This window comes from Lontra canadensis, unplaced genomic scaffold, assembly GCF_010015895.1.
Source record: "Lontra canadensis isolate GAN:19392208 unplaced genomic scaffold, GSC_riverotter_1.0 scaffold7, whole genome shotgun sequence".
Classification (NCBI taxonomy): domain Eukaryota; kingdom Metazoa; phylum Chordata; class Mammalia; order Carnivora; family Mustelidae; genus Lontra; species Lontra canadensis.
In genome coordinates this window covers 18,502,824-18,523,187 of record NW_022631001.1, presented here as the reverse complement: position 1 = coordinate 18,523,187, position 20,364 = coordinate 18,502,824, and the positions used below count along the sequence as shown (strand labels likewise).

Sequence of the window (20,364 nt, the reverse complement as noted above, 5' to 3'; positions counted from 1 at the left end):
AGAGGGGGAGAGAGAGAGGGAGAGAGAAATCATGTGAGCACACAAACGGGGCAGAGGGGCAGAAGGTGACAGAGAAGCTTTAGAACCCTAGGATCATGACCTGAACCTAAGGTGCCTCTCCACTCCCCCTTAAGTAAGAATGCTTTTGAAAGTTTTCTGCTAAATGCGCCTCAGTATTTCACTTCAAAAATGAAAATAATAATATCAACTCCAAATTACTGTTATGGAAATTAAATCAGATAACCAATGTAAAGTGTCTAGTTTGGGGACTGACTCTTGATAAATGCTCAATAAATATAACTTCGCTTTCTCTCTTCCTATTTACCCTGTCACTAAGGGACACCAGGCCAATCACCCTAAAATTGATATTTTTTTTTTAACTGGACCATGATTGATTTTTTTTTTTCAAATCTTAATTTTTTTTCTTTATCTCATCACCCAACAAATGATAAGAGTGTTGCTTTTTAAAGGCCAGCAGCTTGGGGCTGAATTTGTATTAAAGATGAAAAAAAAAATAAATTCAATTTGTAAATATTCACTTGTCTATATATGCTCTCCTTTTCAATTTAGTGAAACAAATGTTAAAATTTTATGAGAAAACCAAGTTGTGCATGGCATTTTTGCCTTTAACAGCATGGATCTTTAAAAAAAAAAAAAGAATCAGTATTTCTTCTGTATTTATTTCTCTTTTAATTTCTCAAAATTCCCTCAGTTTTAGAATTTGAAGAACTTTCTATTTCTGCATGGATCCTGAAAGGTCTATGACTATGGTTTCCAGGTGTGATTTCTTTTCTTTTCTTTTCTTTTTTTTCTTTCTTTCTCTCACTCTCTCTTTCTTCTTTTTTTTTTTTTTTTTAGTGGGCTCCACGCACAGTATAGAGCCCAACACAGGGCTTTAACTCATGACCCTTAGATCAAGACCAGAGTTGAAAACTAAACCAACTGAGCCACACAAGCACCTCTCCAGTTACAATCTTGATTCGTAACTAAACGATCATTCATATACTCATTCACCATGCACTTGATAAATGTTTACTGGATACTTGTTATATGCTAAAAACTTCCAGAAGTGAAGGGGATATAGCATTTAGTTCCTGTACTCTCAGAGCTTATATATTAGAGAGACAGATGTTCAATATGTAACACAGACATAACAATAGACAACAAGTGAGAAGATACAGGAAACTAAGACACAGGGAACTAAGGGAATATAAAGAAAGGAACTTAACCTTAGGGCCAGGGAAGTAACTTCTGAACTAGCAATGTTCAAAGCAAGACTATCACAAAGGAACAGGAGTTAGTGAGACAAGTATTACACCAAACCACATCCACAGATCCATAATGTAAAAACTTTGCCTACCATTGCTGTACTTTTAAAAACAAAATAAAACTGGGCATTCTGGGAAGTCACTTTTGGCAATGGCAGGTCAACATGAAGACCATAGTGATACAGAATACTCCTATGCACTCCACCTCTCAAAACTGCATCCAGGATGATGGTACAACTGAACAGCATCTTGTAGAAGGTACGGTCCCTGTCTTTTTAAAAAGAGGTGCATCATCTTGAATATTTAGTAAATATTAGGAGTATTCTCAGAAGGATATAAAATAAGTTTTCAGTGACCTGTTAAAATCACTCTTTTAATGGACTTCTAAGTATTACTCAATTTTTTATTAAGTGAAGTAATTCAATGGGACATTATACATTTAGGGAAAAAAAAAATCTTCTAGAGCCATTCTCCAAAAAGTACCTCATGAAGAACATAAGAGAAGAGCTATAGACAGCATCTCATTACAAAATAATAGAACTTTTTTTTAATTGAATTATAGTTGACAGATGGAGGGGTACAATATTTTTATGTATTACAAAGTGGTCACCATGATAAATCTAGCTACCATTTGTCACCAAAGTTGTTACCATATCACTGACTATATTCACTATGCTGTACATTATATTCCTGTGATTTATTTTATAACTGGAAATTTGTTCCTTTTAATACCCATGACCTATTTTACCTCAACCCTAACCCCCTCTCCTCTGGCAGACACTGGATTATTCTTTGTTCCTAGAAATCTGTTTCTGTTTTGTTTTGTTTTGTTTTGTTAGATTACATATATAAGTGAAATCAGATTACATATATAAGTGAAATCTGACTTACCGTACTTCGCATAACACCTTCTGTTATTATCCATGTTGTTACCCATGGCAAGATTTCATTCTTTTTTATGGCTGAAGAATACTCCATTAGAACATTTCTTCATGTGTATATATGTTTGTGTGTGTGCGTGCACGTGTGTGTGTATATATTTTCTTTACCTACTTACCTATCAATGGATACAAAGGATGCTTCCATGTGTTGGCTATTGTAAAGACATGTCTCAATGAACACAGGGTGCACACATATTTTTAATTAGTATTTTCAGGGTGCCTGGGTGGCTCAGTGGGTTAAGCCTCTGCCTTTGGCTCAGGTCGTGGTCTCAGGATCCTGGGATTGAGCCCCACATCAGGCTCTCTGCACAGCAGAGAGCCTGCTTCCCCCTCTCTCTCTGCCTGCCTCTCTGCCTCCTTGTGAACTCTCTCTCTCTGTCAAATAAATAAAATCTTTTATTAGTAATTTCATTTTCTTCAGATAAATATCTAGAAGTAGAATTTTTGGATCATGTAATAGTTGTAATTGTGTTTTTTTGAGGAGCCTCCATATTGTTTTCCACAGCAGCTGTACCAGTTTACATTCCCTCCAACAATACATGAGGATTCCCTCTTATCCACGTCCTTGCCAGCATTTGGTATTTTGGTCTTTTTGATAATAGTCATCCTGACAGGTGTGAGATGGTATCTCATTGTGTTTTGTTTTGTTTTTTTTTTTTAAAGATCTTATTTCTTTATTTGAGAGAGAGAGACCACAGGTATACACATGTACTCAGGGAAGGTGGGAGGGACAGAAGGAGAGGGAGAGAGAGAGAATCTGAAGCAGACTCCACATTAAGCACAGAGTCTAACATGGGCCTCTAGCCCACAACCCCAAGATCATGACCTAGGACCAAATCAAGAATCAGACAGTCAACTGATGAGTCACCTAGAAGTCTCTTTTCTGTCCATTTTTAATTGGATTTTTTGTTTAAATACATCTCTATATCTCTGTTTATCTACCTATCTATGCATCTATCTTGAGTTCTTTAAGTTCCTCATACATTTTGCATATTAACCCCTTATCAGATATAGCATTTGCAAATATCGTTTCCCATTCAGTAGATTGCCTTCTTGTTTTTTTTTTTTTTTAAGATTTTATTTATTTATTTGACAGAGATCTCAAGTTGCCTTCTCGTTTTATTGATGATTTCCTTTACTGTGCAAAAGATTTTAGTTTGATGTAGTCTCTTTGGTTAATTGTTGCTTTTGTTGTTCTTGCCTGAGAACACATATCAAAAAAAAACTGCAAACACCTATCTCAAAGAGCTTACTGCCTATGTTTTCTTCTAGGAGTTCTATGATTTCTAACTTTACATTTAAATATTTAAGCCTACAATGGTAGAACTATTAAAGTGCATATTTGTTTAAAACTTACTGAATTTCTATTTTATATTAGGAACTTCTACTCTGAATTATTTTATTAGATCCCCTTATTCTCAAAACAATCTATAAAGTGTGATTTTTACCCTTTTTGTAAACATAAGGAAATGAAGCTTAGAGGACAGCAATAAATTAAGCAATAAATAAAGCAAGCTCACAAAGCAAATTAAACAGTAGAAAATGGACAAACACATCAGCCCATTATTTCTGACCCTCTCTCAATAACAAACATTGATTAAGTCTGCAATGACTTAGTGGGGCCTGCATTATTGGTGTTTAAAATGGAATCCCAGATACCATTCACCACAATGAGGAACAATCCTTCACCAAATGCTACTGCATTTGAAAACTACCCCTTGGCAACTGCCTCTAGAGTATTAGGATATCTTAGAGGAAAGAAACAGTTTTGGAAGACACACAATCAAATACAGTCCATTCTGCCTAAACTCTTGGCATTTCATGTCCCTTAGGATTAAATATAAAATGTATGTAACTAATGTATATAAAAAGCATGTTTAAAAAAACAAAACTGGAAAATCTGATCTTGTGTCACCACCCACCTATTTTAAAATTCTGTATGTCTAAGGGTAAAGTTAAACACTTTTAGCACCCTGCTATCTTTCTCCCCTGACCCAGACACAGGTACATGAACACACAAAACGTATGTATTTTTGACCAACTTAAACTACATCTCAGCTTTAACACCACTTTCTCCAAGAAGTCTATTCTGTCCTTCCAAGTAAGAATTTATTCCTGTCCTGGGCACTCCCTGAGGTGCTTTTATTTAGCCTTTCTGCCCTTGTATTTAATTGTATGTTTACAGATCTATCTTCCCCACTGAACTGCAACACGTGAACAGCAATGAATCTTAGTTTTTTGTTGCCTCAAGTATTTATAAGTTGGGGAAGGACCCTGGTAAAAATAATCCAAAATTACCAATAGAAAATCAAGTGCACCTGTTAATCTTTACTTAAAATGAGGAAATAAGGGTGCCTGGGTGGCTCAGTGGGTTGAGGACTCTGCCTTTAGCTCAGGTCATGATCCCAGGGTCCTGGGATTGAGGCCCATGTAGGGCTCTCTGCTGAGCAGGGAGCCTGCTTCCTCTTCTCTCTCTGCCTGCCTCTCTGCCTACTTGTGATCTCTGCCTGTCAAATAAATAAATAAAATCTTAAAAAAAAAAATGAGGAAATAAATCACACACAAATATTGAAAGCTAAAAAATAGTACAAACATCCCATTCACAGAAAAAATAACATTATAGTTTTATGAATTAATAATCTAACATCTCTATGTATATACAGAGGTGTGTATGTGCATGTGTGTGTATATACACACACAATAGACACATACACATACACACTTACCCCCAAACTTCTGGGTCTGACCAATTTAAACCTAATTTTTCCTCTACCATCCACATTCTTCTAGTGTGCAGCTCCCTGGTACCTTTATTTTATATTGTGTAAATAATTTATGGACATGGACCTTTTGATCATGGAACTCAGTGAGGCAGCATAATGGACAGCAGGATTTCTACATACCATGTCTAACCTGGAGTGACTAGTCCTAAATTAATATACCTAGCATTATCTGTGAACCACATGCATCTGTGTTACTACATCCAAACTACACATATATAGTATGTATGTTTTTAATCTATCCATCTACTTCTCAATGCCAATTTCCCTTAGCTGGATCTCCAAACTGCCCTGACAATTCGAATGCCACTCCTGAAAAAAAGTATGTAGTAGGAAAATTGAGTGTATAGAGATGTAGGTTCTATCAGTGCATTTAAAATAGATTGATTTTGCAAACCCTACAAAATATGTAACCATGTGAACACACTACCAAAGCCAGGGCTTTGAAAGGGCCTGTGTATATGCTTAAACTTCTCATTATGCTTACAACAAATCCGCTTTTAAATATGAAAGAACTAGGATGTGCCTTTTGTCACTTTTGAATCCCTTATTCCTAGTCCTGAGCATGACACAGAGTAAGCCCTCAAAATATATTTATTAAATGAATGATTCAAATTTAATCATGATAGTTTTTAGTCAAATCTTTGTAACCCATGAGTTGCTTTGTAAAACAGTTAAAAATAAAATGGGGTGGGAACAGCTCACATTATTAGTGATGCTATGTCCAGTTTAAAAAACAGCAATAAAATTCATCTGGTGCTGTTATTACTATTATTATCATAAATATTGTAATTCTACCCCTGTGTATTCTTAAGAGGGACTTCTTTCCTTTCTATGATTAAGAGGTAGTGGAGAACTTAGCTGTTGAAATACTTTTTCACAAAGAATTTATTAACAAAAGAGACATGAGACAAAAGGTCATGAAAGGTAAAGTTCAAGAGACTTCTGTCTACCAACAGGAGAATGGATAAACTGTGACATGCCCATACAATGCAATAACTACACCAGAAATAAAAAGGAATAAACTACTAATGTACGCTACAATACAGATAAGTCTTCAAATAATTATGCTCAGTGAAATAAGCCAGACAGCATGCTATATGATTCCATTTATATAAAATTATTGAAAATGGAAATGAATTATGACAGATAGCACATCAGGAGTTTTGAGGACGGGACACGAAGGCATGGGAAGAAAAAATAATCAGACAAGAGGAAAGTTTTGGGGGTGATGGATGTGCTCATATCTTAATAATAGTGCTTGTTTCATGGATATACACGTATGTCAAAACTATAAAATATATATTTTAAATATGTACAGTTTACTACATATCAATTAGACATCAATAAAGGTGTTTTAAAAAATCAAAGGAACACATATTTATTGTTGTGTTTCCAAAATAAATTAATCATCATTACATACCATAGGCCCTTGAGACAGTAGACCCAGATATGTCCCTTATGTGTCCTCATTTGCCCAGATTTGTATGTCTGCTTATATAAATCTTTACAGTGCTTCACCAATTCCTGAGCCTCCTCAAAGATTTATAAAGGGTAATATTTAGTAGAACATCCTTATCAGCATTTCTAAAGAATCCCTATTTCTAGAGTGTGCTCAAGGCCAAGAGGGATTTGACAAAGTAAATAATAGCCTATGTAATGAAAGAGAAATTCTTACTCTAAAACAAATGCACAGCATTCTAAGACAAATGGATAGATACAGTCCCATTATATTAAAGCAACCTCTTTGCACATATGACACAAGGTCATTTTAAGTGAAGAAAACACTTGCTTTTTAGAAAACCAAACTTAATATTGGATTCATGCTAAGGACATTCCAACTACTTATTAAGTACTGTGATATCTGTACCAGAAACTTCTGCAAAATTGACTTTACTGTTTAAGGAAAGGGTTCTCCTTAAGAGAGGGGTCTCTCTGCCTCATTTCTACTCCATGTAAAATGTTTCTTGAATGATTATACAAAGAAATGTTATTAAATATGAAACAACACTAAAATAAATATACCTTGGTTTATTTATTTTAACTAATTTCCTTCCTGGAAAACATATTAAAATAAAATTTCAAGATGACAGGAGACAGTCATGACCAAGACAGGCAAGTTATATATCCTCCAATAGCTACTTGTATCTATATAATACCTGTTCCAATGTTCCAATAATCCCAGGTCATAGGTAAGAAAGGTATCAATCTTCACATTTCATTTTAAAAATAAAAGTCTCCCATAAATTCACATTTTAATTGACTTCAATTTTTAAAAAATAGAGGACGTCCTCCTTCAGTCTCTCCTGTTCCCTCTCCTTTTATGGTGTACTCTTCTGCACCTTTAGTTTTTCCTATGTTCATACAGACAGGTGTAGACATTGGAGTGTTTCAATTCCTACGTCACTCTTTTTTTTTTTTTTTAAGATTTTATTTATTTATTTGACAGAGAGAGAGATCACAAGTAGGCAGAGAGGCAGGCAGAGACAGAGGGAGAAGGAGGCTCCCCACTGAGTAGAGAGGCCGATGTGGGGCTTGATCCCAGGACCCTGAGATCATGACCTGAGCCAAAGGCAGAGGCTTAACCCACTGAGCCACCCAGGTGCCCCTCTACGTCACTCTTGACTTTATACTGCTCTCCCAACACACTGTACTTTTAAGGCCTACTCTAGGTCTTTGCTTAAATATTGGTTCCAGTTCTTGTAATACTGTGTTTCTACTGATAAATTACCACTTTTCTATGGATTTTCTGACCCCCTCCTTGGCAGATTTAATTATTTCCCCTAAAGACTGGTATTAATAACTCTTAATATATACTGTTTTCCTTGCCCTTTAAACACACATTTTTCTAAATGAAAATACTATTGTATAATAGGTATTCTTCACATATATTTTTCTCTTCAACTAGACTGTGAACTACTGCATGGTGGACTAAATATGATCTAAATTGTTAAGAATTTCCTGGAGAAAGACAGACCTGGTATGAATGCTATCTCTATCTGACACATCTAGGAATCTGGTTTTGGAGAAGTTACTTTCTAGAAGTCATCTTACTTTTTTCATATATGAAATAGAAATCATGACACCTAGCTTGGTGGACTATGTTCAAGAAGATACAATGAAATACTGTATGTAAAGTATGTCTGCTACATAATATATGTTCAATAAATGATAACTAATGTCAATGCTGTTTTATTGCTGTTATTGCTTTTGCAGTGACAGCTGACACCCAGGAAATCAAAATGTGTTTTTGAAGAGCTTCCAGTTACTCTCCAGGTGGTAACTCCTTGCAGATTTTCAGGCAGAAGAATATTACAGAGATCATGGGACACTATTCCTCAAAGCAAAATCTGACCCTCACAAACATATTGGTGTGATGTGACAGAGGCTATAGTGTAAATGAAGAAAACTGCAGCCACAAAAGCCATCTGGGGTCTTCTGAGGCATCAAGCCCATAGGAGGTAATGAAAACATACATCACCCGTTAACCTTTTAGGCCACTGGACTACTGAATATAACAGGAGCATAATGGCTTTCCTGATGTGTCAGAAATTCCCCACTCCTGTCTACAGGTAGTTCATCAAATTGCTCCATGCTTATTGCTTCAATCTGCATTCAGCTTTAATATGCCCTATATGCCTAAATCTTTTCTCCCGAAACCTTCAAGACCCCAGGAAATTATTGTGCCTGAATGCCATACTCACTAAGTGACAAAGACCCTGAACGCTGAAAATCAAGCCTGCTACACTACAGAAATAAAAAGGAGAGAAGTCATGTTAAAAATAAACAGTTTCAAAGATTTCATGAAAAAAAGTCAATGCAATTTGCAACTTCATTTGTTCTACTGACAAGCTGATAAAATGTTGGTGGTACAAATGCATCAGGAAATCTGACACAAATTGAAAGTGACTACACATTCCATTATCCCAAACTCCCTTGGTAATGGAAAATGATTGTTAAAGACAGCTTCTAATATGTCTTAGATGTATAAGGGAAATAATACCCTCGATTATCAGGAAAGATAAGCATTCGAAAGGTGGCAAGGGCTGCCATGATTCTGTGATCCAAACCTCACTATTCTGATTATTGGCTGCACAAACAATTTCATTAAGAGATACTAAAATATACAAAGAAAACTGTTATCAATGAAACATTTAATAATCAGGATATAGAAATGACTCAAGAGTCATTAACAGAAAAGCCAATGTAGTCAGTCAAAAATTAAAGCTTGCTAAGATATTTATTGCAATTTTTCTAAAAGAGTGTTAACATATATTTAAATGGCATTCTATTTATGGAAAATGGTTATTTAAAAAATATTTAGGGGCACCTGGGTGGCTCAGTGGGTTAAAGCCTCTGCCTTCGGCTCAGGTCATGATCTCAGGGTCCTAGGATCAAGCCCCACATCGGGCTCTCTACTCAGTGGGGAACCTGCTTCCTCCTCTCTCTCTGTCTACTTGTGGTCTCTGTCTGTCAAATAAATAAATAAAAATCTTTTAAAAAAATATTTAAAATATGGCACACAAAATTAAGTTTTCTCTAGAAACTTCTGAAATTAAAGTATAATTAGAATCTAGAACATGGTCTTTTTAACTTACTTCATTTATTTAATAATGTGGCTTTGTTAACATTAGTATGTTGTATCTTATGCAAAAAATGATTATATAATCAAAGTGCCTAGATTCTTAGGAGTTAGAGAAGATAAAAGGATACAAAATGTTTATGCTAATACAATAACATCATATCAGAGTACTTATTTTCTTTCTCTTACAGGGAAAACTGGTCTTACAGAAATTAAGGGCTCTTCCCAAAGCCACGCAACTAATAAGTGATAAAGGTGGGGTTTGAATTTAAGTATGCCTCACTTGAAAGACTCAAATTTTCTCCTATGCCATTTCTTCTAATAAAGTCTAATCCTGTATTTTATTTAATTCTGAATATTTCTATTTTATATAATCCTTCATAATCATTTATTAATTCAAAAACCATCTTCCAATTCATCAATATGAAAAAAAAACACTCAATTCATTTAAGAATATTTACTGAGAATTTACTAGTTCCTAAGTATATGCTTATTAGTAGACATTCACCAAACGCCATAATATAACAATAGCAAACATTCAAACAACTTCAATCACAAGTAAAAGCAACTCAACCCAATGGGATGCCTAGATGACTCAGTAAGTTAAGCGCTGGCTTTAGGCTCAGGTCACGATCCCAGGGTCCTGGGATCGAGTCCTGCATTGGGCTCCTTGCTCAGAGGGGAGCCTGTTTCTCCCTCTCCCCTCTGCAGCTCCCCCTGCTTGTGTTCTCTCTCTCTAGGGCAAATAAATAAATAAAATCTTAAGGAAGAAAGAAAAGAAAGAAAGAAACAAACAAACAAACAAACAAACAATCTAACTAACTCACTCAACCCAAACTAGCTTAAACAGCACATAGAGATTTATTGGCAGGTCACTGGTGATGTTTCCCTAAGTAAAGGAAGAACTGCAGGAGCCAGAGCATCTTTGGGTCTCTAAGAGATAAGGCTTGAGCCTTTTCTCACCATGACTCTCCATCTCTCACCACTACTTCTTTTCAGAAGTTGCCTTCATCTATTCAGCCTTCCCCATGTGATGACAGACATGGTTTCTATAGCTATGAAGTCACATCATGACAGTCTGAAAGGTGACAAAGTTCCCTGCAGCTTAGCATGTAAAAACATCAGTGAAGGGAGTGCCTAGGTGGCACAGTTGGTTAAGTGACTGACTCTTGGTTTCAGCTCAGGTCTAATTTGAGGGTCATGAGATCAAGCCCCATGTTGGGTTCTGATGCTCAGTGCAGAGTCTTGGATTTCTCTTTCCCTCTTCCTCTGCACCCTGACCCCTGTTGTCTCTGTTCCAAAGAAAGAAATAAAATCTTTAAAAATAAATAAATCAAGAAATAGACAAACAAATATGTAGTAAAAACATCAGGGAAGGATTTAAATGGCCAGCTAGATTCACATAATGATCCATTACCAATCAGGCCAGGGTGATGAAACATTATGGTTATAACCCCACCTCTATCATCTAGAAAATGGATATTTTGGTTGGGAGTTCCATAAGAATTACAGGATTGCAGTGGAAGAAAAAGTTTCCTAGAGAAATAGGCCAGGGAACCGTTACAAGTAGAAGATCAGGAAAGCAAACTGGGTGGTCAGAATTGACAGACATCAGCAATATATACTAGCTAACATTTGTTGAACATGTACTACGTGACTGGTATTAGTCTGAACATACGAAATGTATTATATTATTTCATCTTCACAATAATCATAAGAAATAGGTTATATTTTTATCTCCAATAAAGTTTAACAAATTAAGGCTTAGAGAAATTAAATAAATTGCTCAAGGAGGTATGGCCAGTAGCTAGAAAGGTTGGATGGAACATAATGTCTGATATAGCTTTTATAATCATTCTGTAACACCTCCAAGTTGGTAACTGCTGTTTTTTTTAATCCATTGTGACACACAGCATGATTTGTAGGTCCTAGATATCCTTCTTTGTGAATAGTTCAGTTTGTTAATGTCACTAAAATATATTTCAAAGCAAAATGCATGTATCAGATGTATCTTGAAAACAGGAAAATGAGTAGGAATATCATACTCATAATTTTGATCTTTATTATTTTAGTGAAGCCACTGGATTAATTTAAAACAAACAGCAACATCAACATGGGGAATCTTCTTTATACTTGGGCCAAATATAATGCTTCAAACCCTTTCCTGTAGACTGCTGCCAAAACAGGTATTTGTCCCTTTTAGAAATTAAACACTCGATAGTTTCTACCTTTAACCTCTATGCTGATTTTGTATGTATTCATTCCTGGGTTGAATTTCTTTCTTTTGACCTAGTTCTCAGCTAATGTTATGCTGAGACACCTCTCTTTCATCCATGGTACTGATGTTATCATACTACTTACCACAATAGAGACCACACATTATCTATCTGATATTGTTGTTTAATGTTTGTTATTCCATTAGATAATAAGCTTTCTGAGTCAGGGGCTGTGTCTACTTTATTCATCATTGAATGCTCAGTGGCTAGCCAAGTGTTTGGTAGGTAGAAGAGTCAACCAACAGGTAATCTTGAATGAATAAATGAATGAATCTACCAATATTTTAATATATATAGCACATATTTTGTCTAATCTGAAGTCAAATTCTGTTATTATTATTGTTGTTTTGTTTGATATTTAAGGTCAAGATAAAATCTCTTAGGACTAATATGATGTTTTCCTACTTTCAGCTTATTTGTCAGATGGAAACATACTGAGATTTGTTCATACCACCCTGTCCTTGCTCACACTGTTTCCTTGGCTTACACTGCCCAACTTTTGCTTTCCTGCAGGGTAAATTCCTAGTCTCCATTCTAGAATTTTTCTATCAACACATCATCTATAAATCTGTTTTGACTTCCCTATGGTAGTTTCTTCTCCACTCATGTTTCTATGGTGCAATTCTATTAATGCTCTTACCATCTGTCACTGTTATAAGTTTAAATGCTCGTATCTTGGAGAATGGATGCTGTCGCTGAACATGACTTCATATTCCTGGAAACTAACAGAATACTTGGAACATAGTGCTATTTTCATGTTCATCATTTTTTTGATCAATAGAACCTTATTTCTTGTGGAATTCATCTAAAAACTCTTTGCCAGTGGCCTTACCAGAGAACCACATTCTGAGTATAGCAATAACTCTGATGCTGATGGGATTTAGCTGTTTAGGAGATGAAAATACACAACTCCCGAGAAAAAGTCAGTTTGCTAGAGCAAAGGCAAAACTGTCCAAGAACGAAAGGATTTGGTGTGGAGGTGGGAGAAATGGGGAAGAATTATTAAAGGTATGACAAAGGAAGTTAAAACTCAAGATAGGAGTATGTATTTTTTCAATATTGTGCAAATGTTCCCAACCAAAACTTACATTCTGGGTGTGAATTTCCCTGGCCAATAAACTACTCACCTTATATTTTACTTCTATCTTTTCCATTCTCTTTTCCAGATTTTCAATATCATCTATCCTTCTCTCACCTGCCTAGGCTCTTATTTGGCATCCAATGTATGACATTAATCCCATGACAAAATGACTTTGTAAAACAGGACATGTAAGAGAAGTATTTTACTAATGAAAGATCACATTGAAATGAACAATAAAGTATAAAACACAGTGACTTATGCTTAGGGAGGCAGCCAGAGAATCACACTGGAATCACACCAGAATCACACTGATTAAGGTTCAAATTCTGACTGCCATTTACTGGTTGTGAAAATTGTTTATTAACTCTCTGAGCTCCAGTTTCCTCTTCTATATGACTAGATAATACCTACTCCGTATGGTGATTGAGAAGAAGAAATAAAATAACATACAGAACAACTGATGAATACATGCTCAGTAAGCGTGTTCTGAATTGAGTTGAATTAAAAGAAATTTGTATGACCTTACATATTTATCTCAACCCATTCAAGTAATATCCCATTTACAAATGTTAGGGAAATTAAATTTAAATAAGTGAATTAACCTTTCCAAGGTTTTCAAGTTAATAACTGATACAATGAGGATCAAAATGCAGGAAGAAAAAAGAAAAAATGTACTTAAAGGGATGTATTGTAACAATTACCACGTCAGAAAGACTCTTGAGCATATAGACAATAATACAGTGTGACATATGAGAAAAATATTTACAATATTTACTCTTAAATAGTGATTAATAATAAACCAATAAACATTCGCCAAATAATGAATTATACTTGATTTCAAGCAGGGAATGACTAATTATTATCTGCTCCATCACTTCTGTTAAAACAAATACATTGTTATGCTCAAAGTGATATCATCTCTGATATAGAAGTTTTAAGATTTAAGAGCTATTATTGTGTGCAAGGTGCTAATATATCTTTTTGGAATTTCAGAGCATTTTTTGGAGGAGAAACTTGATGGAGCTTTGTAAATAATCCTAAATTTAGAGAAAAATAATTTTTAAAAAAGATAACCTCAGGTTAATGAGACAGTGGTTTCAAGATCCCATTCCACTCCAAAGCAGGCTTTCCCTAACTCATTAGCAATCTAAAGTTTTCAGGGCAGTTTAAACTTGATTCTGGAAAATTAAGTCCATCAGCAGCAGGTATTTTGGAGAAGTATTAACAGAAGCCTGGGTATTTCTGTAGCTCTGCTCCTGGAAACATGTGCAGATTCTGAGCTCTTTTCCTTCACCCTCCACTTGCAGTAAGGGAAGCCTGAGGCATTTTTCAATGAAGCCGCTCTGGGCAAACCCTAAGGGTCTTCCTGCTGCATGTACCTAATAAATGGAGTTGAGTAGGAGGTAGTGAAACTGGAAAGATGAAAAGTGGCACTACTGAAGGCTCCCTTTAACTCTCCAAGTATGTAGCACCCAGTAAACAACAATCAGAACACACATGCCCTCTTGCCAGTGCCTATGATCAGCTGGTCAAACATTGGTGACCCCTGATTGTACTTAGCAGCCTAGAAAACTGCACCAGAGACAGAGTTAGTCAGGTGACCTTCAAGAGTGTCCAACTCAGAATTTTCCAGAGTCAAGCCTACAATCACATCTCCCATTTAATATTGCTGCCTCTCAGAACAAAATAAAATAAATGACATTTGAGACAAATTGTTCATTCCCAATCACCTACCCTTTTCGGTACCTCTTACAGGTAAAGCCAAACTCCAGTTTTCATAAACAGCCAACTCAGTACTCATCTGGACAAGTGTGGTAACCAGGAAAAATGAAAGATCTCCAGACTGTGCTCCTAGTAGCTATGCTAATCTGGAGAAGATAGCACGTTGTTATTAAAGAGTAAAGATAAGACATGTAAAGTATCTAGCTACTAGAGCAATGTCTGATGCACCACTAGCATTTAATAATAATAGAATGTATAAGGTATTCCTTTTGATACATATTAGTTCCTTTGCTCATTTATTCCTTTGCTCATTTTGGTGACTTGCCCTTTCAATGTCCAGGCAGAGAGGATTCTGTTACTCCTTTCAAGTGTTACTACTGCAAATGTGTTCTTGGCTTAGCCTCTTCCCAGATGCTGAGCTGTCTAGAAACCTAGCTTCCAGGTGTATCCCTTTACCCATACAAGTGTACATCTTCCCCCTTCCCTGGCTCTCCCTCTACTATGTGGATGCATGCACATATCCCTCTGCATCTCACTTTGCAATCTCATGGCCCTTTAGTTTTAAGAACCTGAAGATGCTCAAACAGAAATCATCTCACCATATATTAACGGTAATGATTTCTGTTTGACCATCAAATGAGTCCATTTTTAATTAAAGTGTAAAGCCTGACAAACTCTAAAAATACGTACTGCAGGGATGCCTGGGTGGCTCAGTTGGTTAACCGGCTGCCTTGGGCTCAGGTCATGATCCCAGGGTCCTGGGATCGAGTCTCCCATCAGGCTCCCTGCTCAGGGGGAAGCCTGCTTCTCTCTCTGCCTCTGCCTGCCATTCTGCCTGCTTGTGCTCTCTTTCTCTCTCTCTCTCTGACAAATAAATAAATAAAAATCTTTAAATAAATAAATAAATAAATACTGCATTTAAAAAAAAATAAAAAATATGTACTGCAGACAAGAAAAAGAGTACATTATTAAGACTGGCAAATTAAAAACAAACAAACATTTGCAACTTCAAAAAAAAAAAGTTATCAGAATTTATGTCAGAAGAAAGAAATTTTTTTTATGGAATCCTGAATTAGAATCCTGGCTCTTCCATTTTCTAGTTAAGAGACAGAGGGGACAAGTCAGGTCAGTTCATTTTTCCCAGCTGATGTTCTCTCCTCTGTGAAGTGAGGTTAATAAATGTTTCCTTTCCAGGCTAGAGGTCAGGAGTTATTTATAAAGACATACAAATGACAAACACTTACATTCATGAACCCTTAGTATGTATCAGCATGTTAAAGCACTTTCCATGATACATGATACCTTATATGAGAAAGAATATTTATATCCCCATTTAACATGGGAAAAACTGAGGCTGTATTACTATTTTATATAATTATATTACAAGTACAAATCACTTTTTAACCAAAGCATGCCCTGTAATGTCACTTATTAATTATTATTATTATCCCTTCAAAAAGTAAGTGAACATAAGATTTACAAAGATCCATGTTTGGTTTCTCTCAAGGAAATGAAGTTGTCATTCTGTGGCCACCCTTTCCCTCCACTGCTAGGCTTCGCAGGTGTACTGTCTACACTTGCAGACTCCACTTATGTGTGACTCTTCCTTCCTTACGCTCCTGCAATCTTCATCTCATCCCCACACCTCCTTGAATCAGGAAGAAAAGGGAAATAATGTTTCTATTAAAACAATAAGGGGGCCAGAGTTGCATCATTTCTTAATTAATTGGATGGTGCCTGTCTTTCTCCTCTCCTAATTACATGCTTCTCTTTTCATTTCCTACTTGTGATGAGAATCTACACTCTTAAATAAAATCAATTTAAAATTTGAGTTGACTGGGTATCAACTTTACTTTAATGGAAAATGACATTAGTTCACTACACCACCTCAAAAAAGAACTTCAGGGTTACGAGGATTAAGTTAGCTTATTCTTGATTTACTCCACACATCTTTATTGAACAATGCTAAGTACTGGGCATAAATCAGTCAATAAGAGAAATGTGCTTTCTGTTCTCGTGGGACCACATTAGCAGAGGAGACAGACCTTGTCTGTGTCACTGATAAGTGGAGATGGAAAGTGTGTATCTGTGTCTTATTTCACTTGATAGTACTGTGTAGTAGTAGTTATGATTGTTATAATAATGTCTCATCTTTATTGGTGCTTATTATATGCCACGCATTGTTCTGAAGACCTTGCAGGTATGAACTCTTTTAACAACTGTTGTAAACTGCAAGACTGGTCATGTCACTTTCTGATTTCAGTGGTTCTTGGCAGATCCAGATTAATGGGTAAACCAGCTGGGCACATGAACATTAGAATATCCACAGGGCACTAAAACATCACTGGAAGTAAAACTTGATGGGGAAAGTCATACTTATCGGAACTCTTTTTAAGGAGAAGACAAAAAGTGGTTGGAAAAAGTAGTTTATATGGCTGCTGGGCATGGAAGGTAAAAATCTTCAGCAGGGAGGCTTAAGTGTTAAGAGTTACTCTCTAAAGTGCCTTCAAGAGAAGACGGTTCTGTTAACTTCCACCTTTGTACGTCTTTGTCAAAAGGCAGTGGGCATGATGAAAACAAAAATGGGTTACTCTCTACTTCTGATGAGAGACTGAGCACTGGCAATGTCCCTGGCCAATCTCTCATGCAATCCTCAGAGTTTCCTCTAAACATATGTTGGACAGAACTCAAAAACTGTGATTAAAACAAAGGTGAATTATTGTTCTTCTAAGTCATTTTCATTCTTTAGGCATGCCTTGAACTTCATAATTATATCAAGTAATTTCTTACTTTACAAATCCTTCCTATCCTGGTGTCTATCTATCCTTAACTGCTACCATCCTGTCTCTGTTTATGTTTGCACACCACTACTATCACTTCACCAATTTCTTTTCTAATTATTTGTTTATCTGACTTCACCATCAAATATGAGTTCCGTAAGTATGATAATTTTTCTTATTCATCTTGGTACTCCATTGCTAATATCCTGAATAATGTATATAGGTGTAATATATACCAGGTAACAATTTTCTACTGAAGGAAAAATCATAGTAACTTCTTTACTAAGTCACAGCTACTGCATCTAAGAAAACTGTACGTACAGGTCAGACATCCAATAAATATTTGTTCAATGTCTATATGATCATCTGATCCCTTGTTCCTCTAGATAATGTTCATTTCCTCTAATAAGGCAAATCATTTTTTTTAACTTTCTTTGGATAGTCTTTTTGCTATTCTTGTATTTCAGAACATTCAGAACGGTTTAGTTTCAAAATTCTGAAGTGTGTTAAAAATGTTATTTATAGACTAATTGGCAAAGCCATATAAATGCAATGATAGCAGCTCAATTTCTGGGCAGAGTCTTGTTTGGTTCATCGTAATTTGACAAGTTGGCATGCATGAGGTTAATGAGAAAATTCATTTTATCTGACAGAGTAGGCATTATGGAGAGCAAAAGTCACACTAATAAGGAATTACACATTATACATATTGCATAGTCTTTGTAATTTTTCTTAATATATAATGAATGGTTTGCTTTGCTGAACTCTAGTTAAAAAGAGAAAGAAAGGGCAACACCCCGGACTTCTAAAGAGAAACAGAATGTCTTAATAACTTCATGTTCAAGGCACAAGTTCAAAGTGATATCCCAGATGGGCAAACATGGACCTGACCACCTGCCTACTGTGGAAGCACACAAGAGAACTGAATTATTTGTCCACATTACTCTGAAAATAATTGTTTACAGTAATCATACCAGGTATATCCCACTAGCACTCATAAACATTCTTCTAAAATAAGCTAACAGCTACAAACACAGGGAAATAACCCTTTTCCTATAGGCAGTGAGTAGAGATCCAAATAACATTCCTATTATACCCACCAGAAGGAAAAATTCAACATAATTTCCTCTCTAAATATTTGTTGGTGCCTACTATATGACAAGCACTGTGCAAGGTGTTAGAGAAACAGCAAAAGGCAGACATAATGTCACTGCCCTCAAGGAGCACACAATCAGTAAGAAGAGCTTACATTCCTGAATGTTCTAGGGTGAGAACATTTGCCAGAGAGATTTAGCAAGTGAATGTTGTCAAGGAGAGACAGATTTGGTTCTTTCTAAGTATACTGGATGCCCAATTAGTTCTATGAGGATCTCTGTCCTGACATGGGTTATTCCCTAAGAAACCAAAGAGCAGAGACAGTCTCTATGTTAAGCACCAAGGTCTAACCATTTCCCAACCTGGAAAAAGCTTTGTAAGTCCAACTTCTTGTGCTTGTCATTAATGGTCTTGCTTGCCACTTCTAGTACCAGTGTGTGGACATACTTGACAAAAAATCACACAAAAACCCAAACAAAACCAAAACAACAAAAAACCCACTGTACACGTAAGGGGCTTGAGATCACTGTATTTAAGTATTTAAATATTAATCAGTAGTAGGCTCAAAAAGGGTTGTGGGAGAATGGCTTTTCCCTTTCCATATGGTGGCAGCCATCAGCTCAAAGGTAAGCCAAGGTAAGCACTTTACAAGTATATCAAGGAGCTATGGAAGAAGAAGCAGTCTGATATAATGTGCTTTCTTCTCAGGATGCCCTGCTGGGAATACCACCAGCTCTCTGCCCTCCACAGGACCCCCTGTCTAACCTAGCCCAATAAAGTGTGCAGACTGGGATACCAGGCCAACCAAGGTTCTATCATATATCAGATTCATGTGTGATATGGTGGCTGCAAATGCCTGGTTCCTAAGGGTGCTACCGACAACAAGCCTGTTCATCAAAGTGTTAACCAACTAAGGTTTGCCTGAAGCCTTCAGCCTGTTGCAGAGGAGTGAGGTGGACACCACTGTGGGGTTCTGAGAGTCTTGAATTCTTACTGAATTGGCAAAGATACTACCTAGAAATTCTTTGAGGTTATCCTCCGTGATCCATTCCTTAAAAGTACCAGAAGAAATCCTGACACCTAGTGCATCAGCAAACTAGTCCATAGCACAGAGAGATTCAAGGGCTGAAATCTATACACTGCAAGAACCACCGCCAAGGAAAGGGCCACAAATTCCGCCACACTATTGGTGGTTCTTGCCAGGCAGCGTGGCGAAGACACAATACTCTCCAGCTCCACCATTACAACTAATACAGGAAATGTTTGTAAAATTCTTACTTAATAAACAATTTAGGATAGTAAAAAATAAATATCAAGCAATAATAACAATATTTAGCATTTATATTGAGATTCAACTATTTACAATGTGCCTTCACAGTGCATAATCTTAGTGGCTCTCACTCCTAGCTGTGCCTCAGACTTACTTGTATGGGTTGTTAAAATCACCAATACCTAAACCCCAGACCAGCAGATTCTGATTCATTAGGTCAAGAACAGTATTTTTAAGCAGTTTTATGGATGATCTGGAATTGCAGGCAGGATTGAGACCTATGGCTTTATGTCATGTTTTTCCATAGTGTTCCTGGGAAACAGGCTTTCTTTATACTCCATGTGCATTCACTCCCTTATGCTTAGATTGTTTCTCCTAAGGCATCTTTCATCTATCCAGTCATCAAAAAGCCAGATCAAAATCATAAATGAGAACCTTGAGCATACCTCTGATCTCACCTTAGTGTGCTACACTTTTTTTTAAAATCACTGTTACTTATTTGATTCATCTATTTGCTTGTGAGCTCCTTAAGAGCATGTACTTATTATTATCTATTCACCCTTTTCTCT

At 36.2% G+C, this 20,364-nt stretch overlaps 1 pseudogene; it reads left to right on the top strand.

Moving 5' to 3' along the window:
* Nucleotides 1-1,432: 1,432 nt before the first annotated feature.
* On the top strand, nt 1,433-19,776 carry LOC116865258 (annotated as a pseudogene).
* The last annotated feature ends 588 nt before the right edge of the window (nt 19,777-20,364 follow it).